Genomic DNA, 20421 nt, shown 5'->3' on the forward strand with positions numbered 1-20421 from the left:
GTAGCACTGCTGCCTTGCAGTTGGGAGACCTGGGGACCTGGGTTCGCTTCCCGGGTCCTCCCTGCGTGGAGTTTGCATGTTCTCCCCGTGTCTGCGTGGGTTTCCTCCGGGCGCTCCGGTTTCCTCCCACAGTCCAAAGATATGCAGGTTAGGTGGATTGGCGATTCTAAATTGGCCCTAGTGTGTGCTTGGTGTGTGGGTGTGTTTGTGTGTGTCCTGCGGTGGGTTGGCACCCTGCCCAGGATTGGTTCCCTGCCTTGTGCCCTGTGTTGGCTGGGATTGGCTCCAGCAGACCCCCGTGACCCTGTGTTCGGATTCAGCGGGTTGGAAAATGGATGGATGGATGGATGGATTTTGGAGAGTTCCCCCTCCCTGAGAGGTTGCCCAGAGAGAATCCCCAGGGAGTTCAGTAAATGTACAGTTAATATCCCAACAAGAGAGAGCTTCTTCAGGATGGTGCAGAGAGTTTAAAGGATGGTTAAACCTTCTCCTGATTGGATTAACATCCCTTCCAGTTACAACACCAGTGTCTTCTAATAGGTGGGTCCTACTGTCAATCTTAGTTGTCATTCCTTGAATTATAGGTCTTTGTTTTGAGGGAGACCATTTTGTACCTTTTGGCTGAATAGATCTGTAGAGGGGCCTCTGGAAAAATGTCAGGTCAATTCTGATTTATACCTTTGTTATCAGATAAAGTCCAAGCAGATCCTGGTACAAGCTGGAGTTTAGTCAGTTAGATTGGAATGCAAGTGGGGGATTTGTGCAACTGGATGCCTGCATCCCTGTTAAATCTGCTTTCTTTCAGGCCTGGTGTGCCATGAAAGCCTAGCCGAATGGACAATGCCCACTCTGTCCTACACCTGTTTCCAAAAAAGTTGTGATGCTGTATAAAATGTACATAAAAAAGAATGATGATTTGTAAATCATATAAACCCTATATTTTAATTCAAAGCAGTACAAAAGACAACATATCAAAGGTTGAAACTAAGAAAGTGTATGGTTGTTTGAAAAGTACATGCTCATTTTGAATTTGATGACAGCAACACATTTAAACAGGTTGTTACCGGAGCATGCTTACCACTGTGTTGCATCATCTCTTCTGTTAACACATTTGGGAGCCAAGGAGACCAACTGCTGTAGTTTTGAAAGTGAAATGTTGTCCCATTCTTGTCTGATATAAGATTTCAGCTGATCAAAAGTTTGTAGTCTCCTTTGTCATATTTTTTATTTCGTAATTGACCACATGTTCTTAGTTGGTGACATGTCTAGAATGGTGGCAGGCTAGTGTAGCACCTGGACTCATTTGCTACAGAGCCTTGCTGTTGTAATACCATGCAGACCGCAGTTTGTCATTGTCTTGTTGAAATAAGCAATATCATTCTGCATTAATAGTGCCTTCACAGATGTGCAGGCTACCCATGCCATGTCCACTAACGCACCTCCATACCATCACAAATGCCTGTTTTGGAACTGTGCTCTGATAAGAAGCTGCATTGTCCCACTTCTCTTTAGCCAAGAGAATGCAGTGGCCATTATCTCACTAAAAAAGTTCAAATTTTGATTCAATTTTACTTCTTAACGATTGCGTTTTGCCAGTTAACCTTATTAGTTGTGAGACGTCCCACCAGGTCTGCTTTTAGCATTGTACAACTTTTTCATTGTTTTGTTGAAACATGTTGCTGGCATCAAATTCAAATAAATCCTAACGGTGAGTTTCTAACCTGCTTAATCCAGAATGCATGAGACAGGGTGCCAGACCAGCACAGGACGAACACATACACACACCCCAAAAACACACTAGGGCCAATTTACTGTTGCCAGTTCACCTAACCTGATTGAATGTCTTTGGACAGTAGGAGGAAAGTGGAGCAATTGGAGGAAACCCACACAGAATCGAGCTCTGGTCTCCTTACTCTGAGGCAATAGCACTACCACTTCGCCACCTTGCTGCCAAAATGAGAATATATTTTTCAAGAAACAATACAATTTCTCAATTTCAACATTTGATATGTTGCCTTTGTACTGTTTTCAATTAAATATGAGTTGAAATGATTTGCAAATCATTGCATTGTTATTTACATTCTACAGTGTCTCAACTTTGCTTGAAAATGTGTTTATTTAGAAAATAAAATTTACATTTAACACAAATATTCATCCTTTCTTAAAAAATTACTTCAAGAAAAAATAGCCATTGCCGCTCACCTTTCATGAGTTTAAATTGAGGGCGTTAATTCGTTTAACTTCTTCATTTCTCGGTGCTAGGATTGCCCATGTACTCATTTTTTCTGTTGACAACCCTTCGTGAAGATATTCTTCAATAAGATTTTGACATAATACGTCTTCCTTAATTGGGAACTTAAAATGAGGAAAACGTTAAAATTTATAAGAGCTTAGTGAGCAGAAAATGTGTCTGTCAAAAACATTCACACAAGTGAGGTGAGAGTACCATGTGCGTGGTTGTATATGGTTGAGAAGAGGGTGTGACTTGAAAAAATGTCAAGGCCAAGGTCTCAATTTGTGGGACTTGGAAAAAATCTTACAAAAAGTCTTGTCTCATCTTTCAAAAAGTCTTGTCTCATCATAGGATTTTTTTATAATAGAAATAATTAAAAATTGAACTAAAGTAGGGTATATTTCATAGATTAGATTATAGCACCCTTTTTAAAAAATTTTACCAAACAAATCAAAAATCACATGCAATTAATATAGGTAAACCAAGCCAACATTATTTCAAACCTTTCAACATGGGATTCAATACTACAACACAGGAATTTCTCTAAACAGAACAAGGACATTTCTTTTGTTGGTATTCTTTGTTTTAGGATGGGTAGCTCGGTGGCGTAAATGTATGCAGGTCAAAAATCAACAACTGGATAGGTTTACAACTCTTTTGGGAAATTAAGTGACAAATTCCTTTTCATGAAGAGAAACATCTCTACATGTTCAGATGTAAGCTTGTTTCTGGTTTCAGTAACAATATGTGACAGTGCACTAAATAATCTCTTACTCTCTACACTACTGCATGGAGCTGAAAGGTATTTCCTTGACATCTGAGAAAAAGTGAGGAACCACACTTTGTTAACTGACCAGTACTTAAGTGGTTTGTCTGAATGAGAAACTGTGTCTTTCCCAACTATATTTCCAGCTGTATGGCAGCAGCTATCGGACCACAGCTCATTGATGCCGCTGCATGTTCATCTAGAATCTCATTACACATACACTCCAAAATACTACTCCCTGGTCCTTCGATGGATTTTTGGCAGGGATTGCCACATTAACTTGTCAAGCTGCCTCTGGGCTACACTATTATTGAAGCTCCAGGAACAACATCTCTTTGGCCTCATTGGCTCTAAAGATATTCGAAAAGACCCGATCCTTAAATCTACACGTTTTTTTCTGATTATATGCATGGCAATTTTATGTCCAATCAATAGACAATTTTTGATATTTAAAGAAATTTTATGTAAGTAATTCAAGAGATTGTTCCAAACTACTACATACAGTATTTAAAAAATTTTGGTAATTAAGGAATTTTTTTTAATTAGCCACCCTAGAGAAGTTATTAATAATGAATTCTTCACATTTATTTACACATAATCATGTTCAGGACACAAATTTTTGAAAATCTATCGGTAACATATGCACTTTCAAAAAAATAATAAGTGAAAATGAGATAAATTACTTTGAATGAGTTTTTAATATTGACTATATGGAACATTAAAATAAAAAATTGGGATATAAATTTGCGATCATTCTTAGACAAATGCAAAAAATAATTGCTCCTGTAAAAAAATCAGTTTGAATGCAGAGTCGTGATTATTGATGCAGACACATGTAACCAATAAAACCAACATGTATATTTTATATTCAGTGCTTGTTTGCAATGTTACACTAAATAGAAAACATTACACCAGTAATACATCACATTATGATGCAATGATAAAGCACAGCACAGATTCTATTCCGTCTCATTCTATTAATAAACAGATGCATTGGTTACCATGTTTTGTAAAGAAGCACACTCTTCACGTCTATAAAAAACACATTTACTTGTAATATGATCTGCCAGAATTAGTATGTATATTAAATGCCACTAGGGTGGCACGGTGGCACAGTTGGTAGTGCTGCTGCCTCACAGTTAGGAGACCTGAGTTCTCTTCCCGGGTCCTCTCTGCGTGGAGTTTGCATGTTCTCCCCGTGTCTGCGTGGGTTTCCTCCGGGCGCTCCGGTTTTCTCCCATAGCCCAAAGACATGCAGGTTAGGTGGATTGGTGATTCTAAATTGTCCCTAGTGTGTGCTTGGTGTGTGGGTGTGTGTGTGTGCCCTGCGGTGGGCTGGTGCCCTGCCCGGGGTTTGTTTCCTGCCTTGCGCCCTGTGTTGGCTGGGATTGGCTCCAGCAGACCCCCCGTGACCCTGCAGTTAGGATTAGTATTCACAGTTTAGTTTCCCCATTAAAAAATCGAATGTGACCCAGAAAAAGCAAACAGTGGCACATCCACACGTGTTGCTTTTATCTAAGCGCATCACATAGCCTATTAAATGGGTATACCTTCCACTTGAGTAGAGTGGCAATGCTGATTGTCGTCTAAGTCAGGGGTGGTCAGATTCAGTCCTGGAGGGCCGCAGTGGTTGCAGGTTTTTGTTCCAACCCAGTTGCTTAATTAAAAACCAATCCTTGTCAATTATTTAATTACATGGCTTGCTAGTGCTTTAACTCTACCATGTCAGGTCATTCTCATATCCTAGATTTATTTACCTTTCTAAGGATATCATCCGAATGATTTCAAGTCTCTTCACTTTCCTTCCAAGTATTTAATTAAACCAAATAGTGCATGATAAATACACACAGGTGTAAATGAAAACAAGCTAAATGGAGAAATGCTGGTCTCTTTTGTCATTTGCATGGTATTGCTAATTAGGAGCAATTAAAAACCAAGAATACAGCTGTTTAAGACTAAAATAAGCAATAAGGGTTCAAAATCTTAACGAGCGAGACAACTAAAGTGAAGCTGAAGTGTTACTTGAGCAATAAGGGCTTCTTATTAAGCAATTGGGTTGGAGCAAAAACCTGCAGCCACTGCGGCCCTCCAGGACTGAATCTGCCCACTCCTGGTCTAAGTAGATGTGTGTGGAATTCCTAAAAACAATTTTATGCATTACTGTCACAGCCTATGCAGCACTTTGCTGTGCAAAAACACTCTAGTGCTGCCAGCTGGACTGTATGAGCAACACAGGAAAAGCTTGGGACTACAGTGTCATCAATGCCTTTTATCATATTTTTGGCATTGTCGTGGAAGTGCCAAGCATTTACTGAAATGCATCTGTTATTGCATGGCCTGTAATGGGAGCCTCAAAACTGCTTTGCATGGAGCATAAGCCACTGGACAGTGAAATTCTCAACCACTGTGCAGTTGAGGTGATGATAGACATTGGATAAAAAAAATCCACTGATCCAATTGTCAGTGGGGAAGTTGACAGACATGCTTGTTTACAAACTCGTGCATCCTGGGTAGGACTACCTCTGTGACATGGGCACGTCTTGGAATGTTGTACTTGTCTTCTAACATATTCACAAAGCAAGGAAATCACACGTTATTGAACAACTGAAAGTAGTTGATCGTTAAGAACAATACACTTAGCCAGTGCTTCTGTTATTTTCACCGACCCCTGGTTATTGTTTGACATTTTTTCTCGCCTTGGTAGAGTCTGCCACAACATTGGCTGATGCTTTGCACTGCCAGAGGCTATTTCACCATGCTCATTATGTTTACTTTCACAGGTTACCTTTGCTAGGTTCTGGCTTTGATCGTCAATTATAAGAAAACTTCCACATCAGACTTTTTTTTTTGTTCCTCAACAATCAGACGTGCATGTTAATAGTGTTGGTTAGAGAATCAGTGCATTTTTATGAGTATGAGTACAAGTATACGAGCACTGTATCTGACCAAATCCAATACTGGTATCGTTATCGTTCCATCCCCATAGATAATACAATCTTAAGTGATCGTAATGTAAAATTAAGAAGTTAATGTAAACACAACCTGACAGTAATGTTATACATTATATAAATGCATTACTTTTAACATTATGAATATACAGTATGGTAAGCTCAAGAAGCATTTTGATAGCAGACATTATTACCAGGGATGTGGAAATCCAACGCCCGACTCGTCCGACACGGGTAAATTGACAGTCGGACAAGCGTGTTTTTCTGGTTTCAGTTGTCCGCGGACAAGTGCAATTTTCTGGAGAAAAAAGAATTATATGTGCTGTGCAGGGCACATTTTTACCACTACTTTCAAATTTTAAACATTTGGGTATGTACTTCGTGCAGAAACAGTCTACTTAGGCATGTTCTTCATGTCTTCAATATTGTTTACAAAATGATGGCTGATTTTTCAAAGGGGAAGCACTCTTATGGTCTTACATAAGTATTTTACCCTACTATTTACATGCTTGGAGATGTGGTCATTTTTTTCATGCCGACATTACGATGTAATCTGATGATTTTTCATTATAATCGATAACTTTTATATATTATTGATAAAATGTATTGTTTCTACATAAAAATGTGGTCATTTTACTTACAATGCAAATGGTTTCACCACATAACAAAGCTTGTTAGGCAGTTAATCTTTCCTGAAATTTGCGATTTCGCGTAGGTTGTGATATATTGAGGAGTTAAGAAATTTATTGCATGACAACATCAATTTTAATGAGCTGTCTATAGATTGTTTTTGATTAGAGAATTTTTCATATAAAATAAGTTGATTTCGTGCTGTCAGTTTATTAAAAATAAAACATGTCAGATTCTTTTCAGTCATGAGTGACTCAAGCACCGACTCATCAGTAATAGACCAAGAAGGTATACTACTGAGGTACGTTCATCCAGAAATGTTTGATCCTTACACAGCCATGGCTAGCATTGAGAATTTAGAAAATGCCAGAGCAGATGGTGTTGTTTGTGTCATAAAAAATGGTTTGTCAAAATGTGGCATTGATACTGAAAATATTGGAGACAATGACCCAAAGCTTGTGTGCATTAATCTTGATGGTGCAGCAGTTAATCTTGGAGCTAAAAATGGTGTTGCCAGAAAGCTCAGTGATTGTGTAAGTAACAAAGTTCTTGTTACACACTGTGTGGCACATAAACTGGAGTTAGGTGTACTTGATGCTGTAAAAGATGTAGGCTATCTGAAAAAGTTTGAAGACACCATTAAGTGCATCTGCAAGTTTTATTCTTTTTCACCAAAGAGACGAAGTGAGCTGTAAAATCTTGCGTCAATTTTGAATGAAACCTTGCTTATGCATTCAGAAATAAAAGCCATCAGATGGGTATCATCAAAGTCCAGAGCACTGAAAGCTGTTAGCCAGGATTTATATGTAACTGTTACCCACATGGAACAGATACTTTCCACATCAAACAAGGCAGATGAACTGGGGCAGGCTAAAGTCATCCTACATGACCGCAAGCAAGTAAAATTTATTAAGTATCTATATCTGATGATGGATGTACTTTATGCTATTACAGCCACCCTCAACTCTTTTCCAGAGCAAAGACTTGCTGATATTTGAAGTTAAGGAGGCCATTGACACCTTGTACACCAGATTGCATGCCATGACAAAGGAGCCAGGAGAAAAGTTTTATAACCTGTTTGACAAGGAGTCTAGTACATTTGATGGATACTTAAAGCTGTCTGGTGGTTTCAGAGATTTTTGTGAAGACAGAGATGTTCATGATCTCCTGGAAATCATGGTTCAGTATATACTTACCAGATTCTCTGACCTTGATAAGCCTCCTGTGTCAGATATGAAGGTGTTTGATTTCATAATCTGGCCACACACTCTCTCTGAACTGAGCACTTATGGAAACTGAAATCAAGAACTAGTTTCAGCAGTATAGTGATTTGTTGACTGATGAGGAAGTTAAACATGCACCATCTGAATGTCAAGCACTTTAGTTAAAGTCTATACCTCAGTTCTGCAGAGGAAGGAAGAGTCTCTGAAGAATGTTAGTGCGCTGATCTCACTGTTTCTTACAGTTTTTCCTTCCACCGCTTCTTGTGAGAGATTATTCTCCAATATGAATTTAGTAAAGAGTTCTCTAAAAACCTGCCTGACTCAGGAAAACCTTCAAAACCAGATGCGCATTGTTGTTGATGGCAAACCTTTAGAAGAGTTTGACCCACTACCAGCTGTGGAATTCTGGCTGTCATCTGGCAACAGGCACACCACTCATAAAAAACCTGAAAAGTCATCAGCATCCACTTCTGCAGGACCATCAGTCCAGGAACCATGCAGTTCAGCTCAAGCAGAAATGAACAGCATTCAGCCCATGCTGTCTGAGATGGTAAAGATTCTTGGGGGGAGAAGATGTTGCAAGACAAAAGCTGAAGAACATGGCAGAAAATGAATCAGGATAGTGTTCTGTTATGTAACTGTAATATGTGAAACAGAACTAGTGTAGCTATAATTAAGGCATTGTTTATTAGTGAGTTAAAATGATAAGGGAATCTTTTATATAATGTTCTAGAGCAAGGTGGCAAAATACTACTTCCTGAAAGAACTTTTTTCAGTTTTAAAATGGAAGGCAGTTTTGGTATCAATAAAAGAGAACAGAAAAAATAAACTGTTTTTCACTTCTGTTATTTATTTATGGGCAAGTGAATTTAATTGGCGGACAAGTGGATTTTCTAAGTTTACTTGTCCATGGACAAGTAGAAAAAAATTTGATTTCCACACCCCTGGTTACATGTTGCTACCAGACTCAGTCCTTGAGCACTTGCGTTCCACCGGTTGTAGAAAGCTCCATTTGTTTCAGAGCTATTTTGTTGTCTGACATGTAGTATAAAGTAAAAGAAACATAACTTCAGAACAATCACTGCAGGAGGAAATAACTTCTCTTATTCTTATGTTGATAATGTTTTAAAACCTTCATTATGCAAAGTTTTAATCAGAACATTGTCTTTTGATAAATAAAAACATTGACTAATTATCTGATTTTTGCTACCATAGCCATGCGTTAGCATTAGCCAGGTAATGGCTATCTTTATTGTGAACCCAACGTTACTGAAACTTGGTGATACTTGCTTAGCTTACATGTATTCTTTATACTACACTATGTGTTTGACTCTTAAATAGCAGCAAAAATGTTTGCATGCAGTGGTTTAATAGTTTGCGCAGTGCACTTTTAAAAAGTATATTTCCAAATTATGGATGATTCTCTTCATTTTGGTACTTAAACATCCAAAAAGTGTAAAGTGATCTATGTTAAACATTAAATATACTTTTCAGTTTTTTGGGTGGTTGCCATAAACAAAAAAGAAATCTATTCAAATTTTTTAAAGATCTTATTTGAGATCAGACTCTAGTGCGAGAGCACTTGTGCTAATCGAATATGATTGATTACAACATGCATTTGCTATTTAGAGCAGTTTGTAACTGGGAACGCTTAATCTCTGAAAATGCAGAAATGCTACTTCTCACGATTAGTATATTGAGGAAGTCATGATTTTAATTGTGATTAATTTACGACTAATTGTGCAGCCCTAGGGTATATACGGTTGAGGTGATTTTGAAATTGAATGCCACTTTACCATGATGTAAAACAAGTGGTGTGACTACAAGTCAGGTGGTTCATATTCATTAAATGTTATCAATATAAAATGACATATAAGTTGTTTTGCAAACAAACTGATTTAAAATTGTAACATATCACAAGAGATGCAAACTTACTTTTATCACTAGATAAAGATCTTTAACACTGCAGATTTTAAATACTGTTTCTCTCAAACCAATTTTTCAAGCAGTGTGCACTGTGTGCTTTTGCTTTTTTTGAGACGGAGAGGTGCTGTTAATGCAATCAATTATCCTTTTTAACTCTTTTAGGGCGGATGTCGACTTTTGTCGACAGGAGGGGTTGAGGGCGAATGTCGACAAAAGTCGACATCCAGGGATAGAGGGCGACAATCAGCTGTTAATGGCGACAAAACTCACTGTCACGTCACAGGCATTCCCTCTCTGCTTGGAGGAATGTTAGACTCGTTGACTCAGCAACTGATCCTTAAGTGTGCGTGAGTTGCAATATGTAAACAAATAGAAACAAAGGCAAGATGGCATCAACATCTCACGAGGGAGTGAAGCAAGTGCAGAAAAGAAAATACTCGGCAGATGACATTTTGCGCATTATCGCAGTGTCGGACTCTGATTTTTCAGAGTCAGATTTCATTGACAGTGATCAGGAGATCGAGGAAGAGATTGAGGAGCCGGCATCAGCCGATCGGAGACCAGCCGATGCCGCCCCAGCTGCTCGGCTGGCAGCTGAGCGCATTCGCGCTGCCGGTGCACCTACGGCAAGGTTCGCATGGGAGGAATACCCAGAAATTGATCCGTGGGAGCCCAACTGGCTACCGGACTTCACAGGAAGGCACGGCTTGCTGCTGGACACAACGGATTACAAGCCGCTGGACTATTTCAATCTGTTTTTTTCCTGAGGCAGTTTTTCAGCTGATATCTGACGAGACAAACAGGTATGCAGAGTAATTTTTTGAATCGCGGGATGCGCTTGCTCCGCATTCTCGTTTTTCGAATTGGAAACCCACAACAAAAGACGAGATGAAGGGCTTTGTGGCATTGCAGATAGAGATGGGACTGGACTGGCGATATAATTTCAGGGAGCATTGGTCCAAACGTACTTTGTCACCTGGTGGCTTTGGACAGGTTATGCCGCGTGATAGGTACGTGCTGCTGCAAAGCTTCATTCACTTTTGTGATAACCAGAAGCAAATCCTAAGGGGTGAGCCAGGCTATAACCCCATGTGTAAAGTGCAGCCCCTGCTTGACATAGTGGAGCCAACATATAAGCAATTTTATCAGCCTGGCCGTGATTTGTCTGTGGATGAATCAATGATAAAATATAAGGGATGGCTTTTTTCCGACAATATATGCCAGACAAGCCCACCAAGTATGGCATTAAGGATTTTGTACTGGCAGAAGCAAACACTGGTTTCTGCCTGAAAGTAATTACTTATACTGGAAAGCATTCTTTTCAAAGAGAGAACTGTCCCTTGACAAGTCAGGTTGTGCTGGAGCTGCTTCAGGGCTATGAACATTTGGGACATGTTATGTACATGGACAATTTTTATACATCACCAGAATTGTTCATGGAGCTACAGAGCAGGGGAATTGGAGCTTGTGGCACAGTGAGGGTGAACAGGAGACACATGCCTTTACAGTTGAAGCCAGACAGGCTGAAGATGAAAAGAGGTGACAATCCTGTTTTCATGGGGGCGGATAACTTGGTGGCATTGGCATGGCATGATGTCAAACGGGTGACTTGTCTTACTACAGTTCACACCAACAATTTATGTGAGAAAATAATTCGTTCAAAGGGAAACCCAGAAGGTAGGAAGCTGGACAAGCCCGTTGCACTTGAGGAATACAATTGTATGATGGCTGGAGTTGATCGACTGGATCAGATGCTGGGGTCATATGCTTACGGCCATAAGTCCACCAAGTGGTACCACACTGTGTACCATCGCATGCGTGAGATTGCACTCACAAATGGATATCTACTATTCAAGCAGGCAAACAGTGATCAGCACTATGACTGCGGCAGATTTCCGCAAGAAGGTGGTTGACAGCTTGCTGGCAGAATATGTTGGAGTGCCTTTCGCAAAGCGAGGAAGGCCAGCACAAAGAGCAGTGCCAGACAGGCTGACTGAGCGCCACTTTCCTGCAACATATGAGGACAAAAAGTACAAGCCTGACTGTGTTGTGTGCAGCAACAGACAACTGAAAAAGAGGCACCAGTGCAACACGTATTGTAAGCAGTGCAACGTGGCAATGCATGCAATTGGCTGCTTTGAGCAATATCATACTTTGCAGGACTTTGCTTTGTAACATGTACAGTATGTGAAATAATAATATGTTAAATTATATAGTATGCAGGCTCATGCAAAATGCAAAACAGTTATATTAGTCAAAAATAAATATTTTTTGTTGATTTGATATGTTAAACAATTGTTTTGTGTTCTTTTTTTAAAAAAAAGTTTTTGGAAAAATATTCAGCCCTGGGAGAAAAGAAACAAAAAAAAATTAGCCCTAAAAGAGTTAATAAAATCCCTTTGTGCGTCCAGGTGTCCGTGTGTGTGTGTCTTCTGGTGAAGTGCGCATGTGCGGGGCATGGTGCAATGCGCGATATTACTGTCAGAGAAAGTTAGAGGCGTTTTACGGAAATACAAACCAGTATTACTGCGAGAGGAAATTAAAGGTACACAATACAGTGACGCATATTACAGCCACATACAAGCCAGTATTACTGTCAGAGGAGATTAAAGGTATATTACCAACGCGCACGCCTGTATTACCGCCAGAGAAAATTAAAGGTATATTACGGACGTACAAGACAGTATTACTGTCACAGAAAATTAAAGACACAATACACAGCGGCAGCCCACGAAGAACGGTCAGCTCAGCAAGTAAACATCAACAAAAGAAAGGCTGAAAGAAAGAAAAATACGACCAACAAAAAGAATGAGGTCAAAGTCCCTTGCCATTTAATATAGACTGTTCCTACTAATGTTTATACACTACTGTTCTAGCGCCCGTTATTGTAACGGGCTAAATGACTAGTAATTATTGTGATCCTCTAAATTTGAATGATCTTAGTTTATTGTTTATCTCACTAGCATATATTACAGTACATCACACTAATGGTCATTATAGAGGGTACACTCAGACAGCTTTTAAATACTAAGAAAACTAGTGTTTCTAGACTGGAATGAAAAGTGATTTTTCTGTTGGACATTCTGTTTGGTTCTTGGTTTTAGTCTTTATTTTGTAAACATGAATGTGCAAGGCTTTATGTTGCATTATGCTTAATTTGGAAAGAAAAAAATTCAAGCAGTGTAAAGCCACTGCTTATCACTATAATCCACATCCTGATATCTTAAGAATTTTAAATATTTCCAAAATAAAACCATTATTAGTAGTTGTGTTTCTGCTCATTTATGTGCAGGTTACTCTTCAACTGTTTAAATCTAGGTGACACTTAATAGCATCTCTGCCTTAATCTGCAACTCCTGTGCACAAAAGTTGTATATTCCACTAGCCTTCGATAACTTACATGGTATTTCATTTATTAAAGTCTTTACATTAAAGTCTTTACACATCCAGACCTTCACAGACCTATAGACCTTCAGAGACTTGTATATTGACAATGTATATATACCCTTGATCATCTTCTCGGAACTTGAATTTTGGCAGCGGATTATGGGAATCATGCTAATTATTCAAAAATCACTTGTTTAACTTATAAAGTGGGAAAATCCTTTCTTTCAAGGCAAAAATGGCTCTTATTGTTGCTGCAACTTTTATTCAATTGTGAAAATAGTTGAAAATTAAAAATATATAACGTGCATACTTTTAAGAGTGAGAGGATGTGACCAACCTGATTGCAGTGTTTTACATGTATTTGAACTTGGAAGTTGAAATGATGGTGAGACTAACCTCTTATTGATACCATACATAGCCCGATAAAGGAATAGAGGCTTCTCATTCAACCTCTGACTGTAATGAACTTAGCTGCAGTTCTCATTCCAACCTTCTGTTAATTTTTATAATTGGGTAATCCAGTCTGGGTTCGCTGGGAATAGGTGCGTATCTCAGCTGAGCTGAGCACAAAGCAACAACAAACCTAGGATGGCCACCCACTCATAATATCTGTTTAGAACATTTATTTGGTTAGTGTTTCAAATCTTCTAGATTGGCCAGGCATGTAATGCTTGGCTCAGCTTGTACTGCTTTGAAACACTAGCCAGATCTTTCTGATGCTACTGCTTATAATGCATTAACAAAGACTCGTTACTGCAGAGGTATGCGGTTAGCGAAGCTGCTAACACAATGTGTCATTGTTGAAAATGATATATAGTTATGTATATGCCATTTCATTGAGGAGAAATCTGTGATAAAGTATTGCTCCTATTCACTGGCATTTGATTGCTTTATAGATCTGTCCTTTTATTCAGGCTTTATTTATTTTAGGTTGTAGGCATCAAAAGTTTCAGTTTTCACCTGAAAATATTAAATCTATTTCCAAAGACAAATAACAATTACCTGTGTATCATGTTGTATATACAACGAACTGAATTGAAGCCACTGTCCTTGTTTGTCTGGCAATAGTTTATTATTAGCTTAATTTATTATAAATCAGCTTAATATATAAAGACAAGTTAAATTTAATGTAAAAATAGATGTTTTTGTAATGATTTATATTTGTATGTGCTTTCTGCAGCAACCCTGTCATGATAATAGTACATTGTTAGTATGAATGTCATGCCTTAGGAAGCATTTTTATGTTGATTGATGTCATTTCAGCCATTCATAGGCCTTTATTTAACTTACTGTGTATTCTACCACTGCGCCACTGTGCCGCCCTCTGTTTGTTCATTTCATAAATAATGCATCATGGTCTCACAGTGCCTCACAACGGGAAGGGCAGCTGTCTCATTAGGTAGGTCAATAAGGTCAGGAGTTGGAAGATTGTTATGCTGTGCAACGTTACGTAGCACAGTGCACTCAAACCCGATGCTGCAGACATTAATTGGCTTTTAGAGAAACCTCCAATGCTTCACATCCAAGTTCGCAAGAGCATGCATGACACTGTAATGCCTCTGTTCTGTGCTCTGGGAGTCGGTAATGGACATCTGGAGCCATTGTCTTAGTGGGCAGCCAGTATCACCTGCCACACGTAATAGCATGATTGCTGATAGAATGAATAGTATATGCAATATGTAGAACTGTGGATTTAGCCAGTTACCTTACCAACATGCCAGCCATCATGTTCTGCCCCATCAGCTAGTCGTCTTCTGGCGTAACTTTACCTCAAAATGAATTAATCATGGTTTGAACCATGTCACCAAACCATGATGTTTGTTGGTCTGATCTTGACATCACAAATAACTTGTATGTTAATAAAATATCTCTGCTTACGGTTAACAAAAGCAGCATCGTGCTTTCCAGGTGCCATTATTGCAATTAGAATGCTACTAGGGGGCTCCGCCCCCTGCTCGCTTCGCTCGCCAACCCCTGGTGTTGGGAAATGACAAAGAGCGTGATGTATGAATGAGATATAGAATAGTGTGAAGGTGTAGATGATGCAAATAGAAAGCAAACAATAAAGTGTGTGGCATAGTGTAAAGGTTTATTGGAGAATTTCTTTGTACACGCCGTTTAAGTGTAAAAGGTAATTCCAGGTCAGAACTTGTAAGGTCAATGAAGATGGTCATTGTCGTGATCAGAGTCAAGTTTGTCAGAGCTTGTGTTAAAAGGGGCATTTGGTCTAATGAGATTGCTTCTCTGTAACTAAGTCATCATAGATAAAGGCTTGAGGAATTGTAATAATATCTGGGTGAAGTCTGTCTGTATTGGTGAATGTACCATCTCCCAGTTGTAATAACCAATTGTTATGATCTGGATGTGGACATCGCATGTTTTGTACTAACTATCTTTTGAAAGCAATGCCAATTGTCTGCGTATTTTAAGGTGCACTGAACAATAGCTGAGCGCATGGCATGTGGAACAATAGCTAAGCACTGTCTAAAATCTCCTCCTAATAAAAGTACCTTTCCTCCAAAGGGAATATTATTATTCATCAACGTTTGTAGAAGTTTATGAATGGTGTTGAGTAAGTGACTGGATGACATTGTACATTCATCAGTAATTAACAGTTTTGCAAGACGGATGTCACGTGCAGTGCTACTGTTTCTGTTCATAGTGGATAGCGATTTGTAGGATCTAATGCAGTTCATAAAGTTTTTACTTTCAGGTACATCGTTAGTTAGAAGGTTCTGTAGATATTCAGGATATGAATGTAAAGGAGGCAGTCCAATTTGACCCATTTGAGAACAACGTGTAAATTCATTACTTGTATTGCTAGTTGTTTCTTCAGGGAAGTTAAGTGAATGACAATGATTGCAAATGACATTCATTAATCCCAATGAATTTTCCTGAATAGTGGACTCATTATTGAACGCGTTGTCAGCTAACGCAAGCGTTTAGCAGGTGTCTGTCGTTGATGTCCGTGACGTGTATGTTTTGCTTGTGCCGTTTGAGAGGCGCGTCGTTGTATGTCCAGTATTTGGGACATGTTGTTTTGGAGCTGTAATCGATTTGTCTGTGCTGTGTGAGAAGCCCGTTGTAGTTTACGGCGTGCATTGTTTGTATTGAGCCTTGCCCGTTTTTGTATGTCGGTCAGTTGAGCTTTCTCTTTTTGGAGCCTTGCCTGCTTGTTTTCCGGCATTTGAGATGCGCGGTGTAGACGTCTGCGTTTATTTATTTTGTCCCCTCGCTGCTGTTTCTGTATGTCTGAGACGGGAGGTGTTTCGTTTTGAAGCCGTGCCTGTTTCGATGCAGCACTGTGAGACGCGCCCTGCATGCGTCTATGTTCAGTGTGTCTGTCCATTTGGGTTCGTTTCTGTAACTGTGTTAGTTGAGCTTTGCGTTTTTGGAGCCGAGACATTTTTTCTTCTAGAAATATGGATAAGTAATAAGGAGGATCGCACTCACTGTTAATATGGAGCCTTTTCTGCGGTTGAACGGTTAATAGTGCCTCATTGTAATGAGATCCACCTATGCTGCATAGTGTGAATTGTGTTTGGTCCCGTTATCCGAGCAGTATTGTTTTGTACCCGTGGTCGTGAATTCATGACTTGCTTGTTCTTGAGCGTGAGAAATATGGATAAGTAATAAGGAGGATCGCACTCACTGTTAATATGGAGCCTTTTCTGCGGTTGAACGGTTAATAGTGCCTCATTGTAATGAGATCTACCTATGCTGCATATTGTGAACGTGTTGAGATGACGTATGTTTAATACGGACGGTTCATTTAGAAATGGGGCTTTGTGTGTCATTTGTTATTTATGTTACTGTGGTCGTGGGTCTGAATCGTCGTTTTTGTGTACGTTTCGTGTGCTATGTCCGTAGTCTGTCCCGTTTCGTGTCCAATGGGCTTTGTGTGGTGCTCGCGGCTTCTTTTTTTTTTGTGTGGGGGGGGGGGGGGGTATTGGATTTGTGGGGCGCCTGCGCAGTACGTCTTTTGCGGCCACAGCCCATTGCCGGATGTCCCTGCGTCCATCCGGTTTAGCATTCTCGGTTAGTAATGTGGATCATTTGCACCAGTTATTTTAGGCAAACGTGGTACTGTGGCAAATTGCCTTTTTTTGTTGCCCGGCACATCATAAGGGCACTGAATGTAGTTTATACTAGGTGCCTGTTACCAGAATGTCAACCGTTGTTATAACCTGGATATGAACAGGTATAGCAGGCTGTCTTTTTAATATCTCATCCAATTCAGCAACTAGTTCCAGGAACACAATGGCCCTTGGAAACCTAAATTGTTCCTTTCATATATAGCCATTTGCATACTTTTCACGTAGCACCAAACAAGCCACATTGTGTCAAACCATTAATAAATAGATAGTGGTGGGCAGTATATCGGTAGAAACCAAACACTAGTAGAAATTTGCAATGTATTTTTTTCTACGGTTGAAAACATCTGGTAGTTGCCTTTATTAACTGTTTAAAAAGAGATGGTGAATGGTGGGCAGAAAGTAGGCATTTTGTTACCTTTTGACACAGCCGGCAGTTCTTGCAACCCACAACCACAACCCTCTTCTCTCCCTCCCACATCTGAAACTGTTTACAATCGTAGCTTCAAACTTTGAAGAAAACCCTCACCATTCACTGGCCTCCATGATTGTTTAGGAAGCTGGTTAAACAGGGTACGGTTGTTTGTTCTACTTCAAATACTGCTGCTAATGATAAAAAAAACTAGCTGTGAGTCAACCATTAAGGAAAATAAGCTCATGCTTATGACACCAATACTTTTTTTTTAAAGTAGGAGGAAACTTTGAGTATAAAGTTATATGTATGGAACAATAGGCATTATTTTTACATCTTTTGGTGCATGAATGTTGAAATACTGTTTAATTTCAAAGTTAGAAAGCAGTGGAATAGGAGTTTTCTTTTATACAAATGTTTCTTTATATGTATATCTGTTTTTTTTATTTTTGCACCAACATCAATTTCTCTAGAAAGAGGATTTTGAAAACAAGTTGTGTGTCAAAGTGAAATTCACAAAGCCAGTTCATATTTATCATTTAAAATAAACTCTCACAGTCCCCCTTTATGTTCCTGTAGGGTAGTAATCAATAAGCATATACTCTAAGCGTATGATTCAAGCAAGTCTGGAGTTGTATAAGGCAGTTTAAGTGATATAGAGGCATAGCCAAATTTAGGAGGGGTAGCATTAGAGTTTGGTGACAGATAGAATAAAGGCTTGTATAGTACATTTAAAAATACAGTAGAAGAACAAGAGAATGATAATGACAAAAGTTATTAAAGCAACAAATACTAATTTTAATCAAGCCACAGTATAAAGAAAATCATTAAACTAGTCAGTATTCAGTAATAATGTCCAATCAGGAGCAAAGACTGGATCAGCCACATGAAGAATCTCCAGGCCAGGTCAGGTATATTCTGAGAGATGTCTGAAGGATAAACAATTATAATAATAATTCATTACATTTATATAGCGCTTTTCTCAGTACTCAAAGCGCTATCCACACAGGGTGGAATTGGGAAGCGAACCCACAATCTTCCACAGTCTCCTTACTGCAAAGCAGCAGCACTAATTATGTCCTGTCGTCTTGCAGGTACCTTGCTGGGCTGCCAAGAGCACATCCAGGGCTATTTGATTATGTAGAGTAAGAGTTCTTGTAGCAAGAGCCTCTGTCAGAAGTTATTGAAGGACCTCAGAGGTAAGATTAACCATCAGTTGTAGTGCATCGGCCAGTTCATTTATGTGTGTCCCAGCAGCAGGCCTAGAAATGTTAGGCAGAAAAATTTCTGCATATCACAGGTCATCTATCACTGATAGGAGTTATCTAAGGAACTAAGATGGAAGCATATTTAACACAAGCAGATGGTGGAATGGGCCTGAATGAATAGTCCCATCAGGTAGAACATAGTCCAAGTAGCATACTCCACACCTGTTCCAAAGGGAGACACATATAACCGCAACAGTGGTCATAAACAAAGTAGCTATTGAGCACCTCAGGTTTGTTAATGAGCATAGCTAGGATTGAAACCCCAAAAAAGTTAAGGCTAAGATGTCAAAAAAACCCTACGTAAAGGTTGAAGAATGTATTTAGGCAGTCCTTGGTTTTTCCTAACAGCAGTTAAGGTGAAAGAAGTGTTCCCCATGAAGCAGTTTTTCTGGCTGCACACCTTTAGAAGTAGAGTAGCTAAATAAATGTGCAATTCTCAGTCGAGAGAAAAGGTGTTTGGGGAAGGTCAATAGTCACATCAATAAAATAACCCAGTCCAGTATAGTTTCTTTGTGGTATGGTTTGAGAGATTACTTGCAGCACAACTTTTGAGAAAATGGCCAGAGCTCTTTAAGAAGATACCTTAAATTCATAAATATTTATTTTTAAAACAAATTTGGTTTGCACCTTTTCAAGTAGCATACTTTTTCAAACTTAATAGATATCTTTTCAAAATCAATCCAGAGCTCTGTTAATTTAACTACAGATATTTTATACTTTGTGTACACAATATACTTAGTTTTCAGAAATTGCTCCAACATTGTAAATACTATCAGAAACACTTCAATTATCTCTGTCGCGCAGCACTACATTCACATAACTACAGACAATCAGAGTAGCAACTGCACACTTTGTTGGACACAGACAGTTAATACAACAACCTCCCTGACTTTCTGAGAGTGCAGGGATCGCATGTTTTGTTTTGCTTTGCTTTTTTCAGCATTAACCATTGAAAAACAGGCAGTTTGTTTTAGATTAGAATTCTTATGATGCTGATGTTTATGTGTAAAACTGACTGAGAACTTTTGAGAACTATTTTATTTTTGGTCTAGCACTACTAGGTTTTAATCACCTTAACAAGAAAGTTTTCTATAAAATCTCTTAGTCCAATTCACAAGTAAATGCGATTGGTCCATTCGGTTGTTTCAACCCTATTGAGTCAATGGGTGATATGGGTGCCACATTGAACTTGCCTTACCCTTATATTGGTAACCATTTGATTTGAGGATGCTTGCAATTCATTATGTTTTTCAAAGTTCAATACAGGCACAAGTAATGGAATTTGATATGTTTCTGATAAGTCATTATCACACCCAGGTGTTTCAAAGTTCTTTGGAAGGGAGCTGAACCGTATTGTGGAGATAGAACCCTCACCTGGTCTAGAGTATCTTTAACTCCCATCTTTGATCCCTGCCTGTTTGTGCTCAGGGACTTTAACCCCAAGGTAAGGGTGCATCCCCTGTCACAAAACTTTTAACCTTATCCCCAGTTCAGGAGTGACATTCGATGTGTTTTTTTTTTTTTGACACAGTCA

General features: G+C 39.1%; 1 protein-coding gene and 1 long non-coding RNA gene across 2 annotated transcripts in view; both read left to right on the top strand.

Moving 5' to 3' along the window:
* The window catches only part of LOC114656637 (protein boule-like), a 212456-nt gene that overhangs the window by 26551 nt on the left and 165484 nt on the right, over positions 1-20421 (top strand). The window lies entirely within an intron of this gene.
* Positions 6148-8629, top strand: LOC127528987 (uncharacterized). The gene is made up of 2 exons (XR_007935673.1): positions 6148-6271; positions 8144-8629. It is a non-coding gene; the product is annotated as an uncharacterized LOC127528987 (long non-coding RNA).

Source organism: Erpetoichthys calabaricus, chromosome 8 (genome assembly GCF_900747795.2).
Source record: "Erpetoichthys calabaricus chromosome 8, fErpCal1.3, whole genome shotgun sequence".
NCBI classification, from domain to species: Eukaryota; Metazoa; Chordata; class Cladistia; order Polypteriformes; family Polypteridae; genus Erpetoichthys; species Erpetoichthys calabaricus.